This window comes from Diceros bicornis, chromosome 4, assembly GCF_020826845.1.
Source record: "Diceros bicornis minor isolate mBicDic1 chromosome 4, mDicBic1.mat.cur, whole genome shotgun sequence".
Taxonomy (NCBI): Eukaryota; Metazoa; Chordata; class Mammalia; order Perissodactyla; family Rhinocerotidae; genus Diceros; species Diceros bicornis.
Genome location: NC_080743.1, coordinates 12,376,668 through 12,382,667, shown reverse-complemented (window position 1 = coordinate 12,382,667; position 6,000 = coordinate 12,376,668).

The window sequence follows — 6,000 nt, the reverse complement described above, 5'->3', positions numbered from 1 at the left end:
ATGATAGCTCAGTCTAGAATAAATTTACCACATGGAACCTTATGTTCATAAGAAATTTTTTTAATTAAATTTTAATTTATGTAATAATTTAGTTGCAGAGAGTATGACAGGGTGATCAATAAAAGACTACATGTGAGATTTCCTAATGCTAAAGAAGAGCTTAGTTACACGCTTGTGAAAATGGCCATCTTAGGTCAGGTTCCCCAGGAAACACTGAAGAATACAGGTTTGTACGCAGAAGGTATACTGAGGTGGGGATGACACTGGGAATAACACTGTCTGGGAGTGAGGGAAGCAGAAATGGGTGGAGAGAAAACATGGACTGTGATATAGTAGCCCTGAAGTCTGCATCCATCCCAGGGGGAGCTCTGGAGCTCAGATGGCAGAATGAAGATGAAGGGGCCACATCTCTGAGTGCCCACTTTACACCAGTCGCTGGATGTTGGCTGCCTTGCCAGGAGGGAGCAGAACCTTTGACTAGGTAGCTCCCTCCATCAAAAGCACTTCCTGCGGAGAGACTCAGACACGAGCCAGCAGCAGACACCACTCCGGGCAGCTGGGAAGTGAATGTGTCAGCTGTAAAGGGGGTGTCAGAGTGGCACCCCACAGCATCCATTACACGGATAAAGGTGACATCAAACTTAAATGGCATTTCGATTTCTTAGGATACATTCAGGAAAGAGATGTAACCATTTTATAACACGCTAGAAATTACATCTGTAACTACTTTTTAAACTTATGAAAACTTGTAGATGTCAATGAAAAAATGTGAGAGAGTACTGACAGTTTTTTAAAGCTCTCTTAGTGGTATGTGAGCAAAAATATTTGACTAACGCTGGTGTAATGGACAACATGAACATGTTTCTCAAGCTACAAGGGAGGTCGGCCATCACAATTGAGTTGTAAGAACTTTGATTAATGTGTGAGGTTTGTTGCGGCTACATACTATTAAAGTGATGTCTGTCAGAAAAATAAAGGCATGGGTCGTGCAGCTTAGTTTTGCGGAAGAAGTAATAGTCCTAGCACAGTGTCTAGCTGTTTCTAGGGAAGGAAGTGTGCCCCTCGAGTGTGTCTGAGTACAGTGGGAGCAGTCAAGACTTGTCCTCAAACAGCAACTCCGTGCTGCGGAGCAGCACTTCTTCTATACAACTTTTTCTAATACATGTTTTAGGTTCTGCAGAACATACAGTCGAAACTACTCAATTCTGCCATTGGAGGGTGAAAACAGCCATAGACAATACTTAAATGAATGCATGTGCTGTGTTCCAATAAAACTTTATTTATGAAAAAAGACAGAGTGCCAGATTTGGCCTAAGAACCGTAGTTTGCCAACCTGCGCTAAAAAGCAATCAAGTAAATAGTTCTGTAACTATGTAGTCCTGCACCCCCCCCCCATATGCCACATAAATTTTAGTTTTCAAAAATACGCCTTAATCACAAAAGTTTAGAAACAACTAGTGCAGAAAACTAATCGCCCTTTAACCCCTTGTTGGAATGAATGATTTATTATAATCTTTCTCTCGTTTTAAGACTATTATTAAATTTCAGCCAGGTTTTCGATCCCTCCTTCACCATCTTCTCCGGTACATCTGTTAGAATACAAATGTGAGATCTTGTGAAGAAGGAAACAGGAACTGTGCAGGAAATTACACTTCATGTAACACAGGCTGACTTGTTCTTCAATAGAATGTCAGCTCCATGAGAGAAGAGACAGGGTCTGTTCTAGTCCACATTCAGTTCCCTGTGCCAAGAACAGTGTCTGGCAGATGACACGTGCTCAATAAATATCTGGTAAATGAATGACAGAACGAACTGAAGTGCAGATCAAGGTAATATTGTTACATGTTGTTCTGAAATTTTTTAAGCCCAAATCTGATTGATGTTGATAATCCTATCTGAATTTGTTGACTGAAGAGAAAACGATAATTATTTTCATGAAATATTAAAGGTAATGGGGACACTAGAGATCAAAGATTCCCCCAATCCCTCTTTAGCTATCAGATTGAGAATGCAGAGACCCAGGGGCCTGAGGAATGGGCCATACATTGGAAGGGACAGGACTGCAGCTCCTCTCTTTAGTCTGGAGCTTATTTCACTTGATAGTGCTGCTTCTTATTAGTCAGATTTTCTTTTTAGAGCTACAAAATCTTTTTTTTTTTTTTTTTTTTGTGAGGAAGATCAGCCCTGAGCTAACATCCGTGCTAATCCTCCTCTTTTTGCTGAGGAAGACCGGCTCTGAGCTAACATCTATTGCCGATCCTCCTCCTTTTTTTCTTCCCCCCAAAGCCCCAGTAGATAGTTGAATGTCATAACTGCACATCCTAGTTGCTGTATGTGGGACGCGGCCTCAGCATGGCCAGAGAAGCGGTGCGTTGGTGCGCATCCGGGATCCGAACCTGGGCCGTCAGTAGTGGAGCGCGCACACTTAACTGCTAAGCCACGGGGCCGGCCCGAGATACAGAATCTTAATTTCTAATCAAATTCACTTTCTAAAATTTGGTTTGTTTTTTTTTAGAATAGCTAATTTTGTTCTTGCTTTGCAAACCCTGAAATTCAAGTTTTCAAAAGCAGTGTAAGAGAAACATTTTGGTTGTCTGGATTATAGATGTCCCTGAGGTTTGTCGCTGCCGGTTTGTAACCCCCACTGAGAATGCAAAGGTTTATGGTTAGAGACAGCAGAAATCCCACATAGTGGTTATTTTACGTACACACACGCGTGCGTGCACACACACGCACACCTGTCGTTGATTAATTTAAAGAACAGATAATCTCTGAGAATGAACGGAAACTCTCCCCAATGAACTAATCATAACGTTAGTGCTCCCTACTTAGCACAGAACTCCCCAGTAGAATTCAACAGATTACAAACTTCTCTAAGCATATACAAATTGGCTTAACAAACTCAAATCTAAATCATTGGTTCTCAACTTTGGCTGCACATTAGAATTCTCCTCAGGAGAGTTTTTAAATCTCTGGGCATGAAAGTCGGGATTAGGACACAAAGAAATCTCCCCAGGTGATTACTATGAGTGGCCAAGGTTTTGCCTTACAGATGTCAAGTCTGAATAAGTGCTGAGATTAAAAGGCAGACTGTAAATATGATTCAGAAGCCTAATTTAAATCTGTATAATATAGTTTAAGACATCATGCTTTTACTATTTTACTCATTTTATTCTTTTACTCCTAAGCCTCACAATGCTATGAGGAGGGTACTATTAGCCCCACTTTACAGCTGATGAAACTGAGACACAAAAAGATGAAGTAACATATTCAAGTCACAGAGCTAGGAAGTGTCACAGCTGGGCTTTAACCAAGAAAAAATGGCTCCATGTGGAGCAGGAGTTCGCAAAGTTTAGCTTGCATTGGAATCACATGGAGGGCCTATTAAATGGGAATTTGCTGGGTCCCACTCCTAGAGCTTCCGATTCATTAGGGCTGCAAGGCACCTGAGAATCTGCATTTCTAAAAAGTTCCCACATGATGCTGATGTTGCTGAGCCAGGGACCAGACTTTGAGAATCTAGAGTTCAGACTGTATTTTAAGAAGCCCACCAGGTGATACGGACGCACACAGAAGTGTGAAAACCTTCGTTCACAAAGCTTCTCAGCCTGGGCCACACTTAGAATCTACTGGGAAGTTTTAAAATTCCTGATGCCCAGGCTGTTCCTCAGACCATTAGAATCTCTGGGGAGTAGCACCAGGCACCAGTTTTTTTTAAAGCTCCTGTGCAGCTAGGGTAGAGAACCACTGCTTTAGAGTCTACTCTCTTAGCCTCAACATTATGTCCTGCCCTCCATGCCATGGAGATGAGGGCTTCCAATGCATAGTACTACAACAATTACAAGAATAATTCTAGGATCATTATTCTGTCTCCTGAGAGGCAGTATTTCAGTCATACCCTACTAGTCTACTGTAGGGGAGCAGAATTTGCCACCCCAAAATGTGTCTCTTTGGCTCCATCATTTTTAAGAACAAAGACTCAGGAAGAAACTCTGACCTTCCCCCTAACTGGCTAAAAGGACTTAAGATAGAAGGCCTGTTCCAGGAAGGAGCTATCACCAGAGACAACTCTAGTATAATATGAACCAGGTGTGGTGGGCAGGGAGGAACCTAGCAAGGCCCATTTGATCAAAGTCCTCTCCATGTGCCACTGTCTCTGCAAGGCATGGCAGACATTTGTTTACCAAACATTGGCTTTTCCATCTCCACATGAATTGCCTTCCTCTCCTTGAAGTCCCAAACCACCACCCCCAACATCCTTCTTTGTCTTTTGCTGAAGATGGTGATTAAGGTGGTGGCTTCGGCCATTTTGGAGAGTTACTCAGTTTTCCTGGGTTTCTCCCATGTGTACAGGTTATTAAACTTCAATTTTCTTTTGTTATTCTGTCTCATGTCAGTTTTATTCTCAGACCATCCAGAAGAACTTAAAAGGGCAGAGGAAAATTTCTTCCTCCCCTACACTGCTTATAAGATGCTAATAAATATCCTTCCCTTCACCACTGAGGCCTCTTCTAGAGGGGAAATGCTTGTCAACAATTAGATTCTGTTGTTTTCAAATTTTAATCTCCATTTGCGAACTGTGAAGCTGAGTCTTGGTAGATTTGTGGCTGATTTAGCCTCTGGACAGCCATGGAGTGTTCAGTGCTGCTTCTCAGTAGGAGAGCCTGTGCTCCTGGCAACTTCCAGCCCATGCGTCTCCTAAGGCTTAGTGTAAAACGGTTGTGAACGTTGAGCCACCCAAGTCAAGGGGTCTTGTCTAACCTGAGCACCTCTAACCAGTATGATAAATAGCTCCACACCTGTCCAGTCCACACCTCAAAGCAAGTGCCTCAGTTGATCCTAAGGGGTTGGGGAAGGGCCACGTCCCCGTGTGTATTCACCTTGCCTTCCAACAGTGAAGTTCAGGGAAAATCAGGTTTGAAGAAAACCAATGCAGAGAAAAATAAATTAGACAAGGGTAGCCTGAGGGAAAGAGATGGAAAGGCACAGAGGTAGTCTCGATTATCCCTTGTTGGTATATAATATTGGTTTCCACTTACAGGTTATTATCGCTCATACTTTGCATTGTTCTCATGAAGTAGAATCTAGTAGCAAACAAGAAGATAGGGCAGGAATTTTAATTCCTATTTTACAGATGAGCAAAAAAGCTCTCAGATTTTTCCACCTTTCTGTTCCTAAATGTTGCATTCTGTGTAATTTCAGAGCTATCTGCCAATTCTCTTTTTTATTTATCTGGGTCTAATCTTCTGTTTAATGCATCCACTAAACTTGTGCTTTCAACCATTTTATTTTCATTTCTTTAAAGAAAAGTTGTATTTAGTCTGTAGTGCAAATCTACCTGTTCATTTTTGATGGTCCCATGCTGCTTGCCAATTTTTTCCTACTTCATGTCATTTCTGCTCTGAAACCAATTTTTCTAATATCTGGTATCCGTGGTGGTCTTGATCTGTAGTTTGTTATTTCTGCTGACTTTCATTCATGGTGGTTTGTTTCTCACATGTTTGTGAGTATTGAGTTAACCTTAATTTGTGAATCATCCTCTCAGGGTCCAGTTTAATGTGGCAATCTTTAATCTCCAATTTCAGTACTAATATTCCACTGCCCTCAGGGCAACCTTGCTTTTCCCCTATGTTTACCCAGATCACTGATGGTTTTAGCTCACTTTTTTTTTTTTTTTGAAAGAGTTTCCTTATTCCCTGCAAATTCAGCAATAAAATAAAAAATTAAATCTTATGCAGGATCTACTTGTATTGCAGTGGGGAGGCCCTTCAACGTATTGAGTCCCTATACTACGAAAGGCAGACTTTTGACATAACCTTAAAAATAATTATATCATTTAATTATAAAGTGAGAGAATATATTTTTTCAAATATTCTTAGGTACAAGTTCCCAAGAATAAAGTTTGGATCGACTATGAAGATACTAGTAATTGAGACTAAATTCTTCCACAACTGAAGCTTCTTAAATGATGGTTTAACACAATTGTCTTAAAATGGTTGT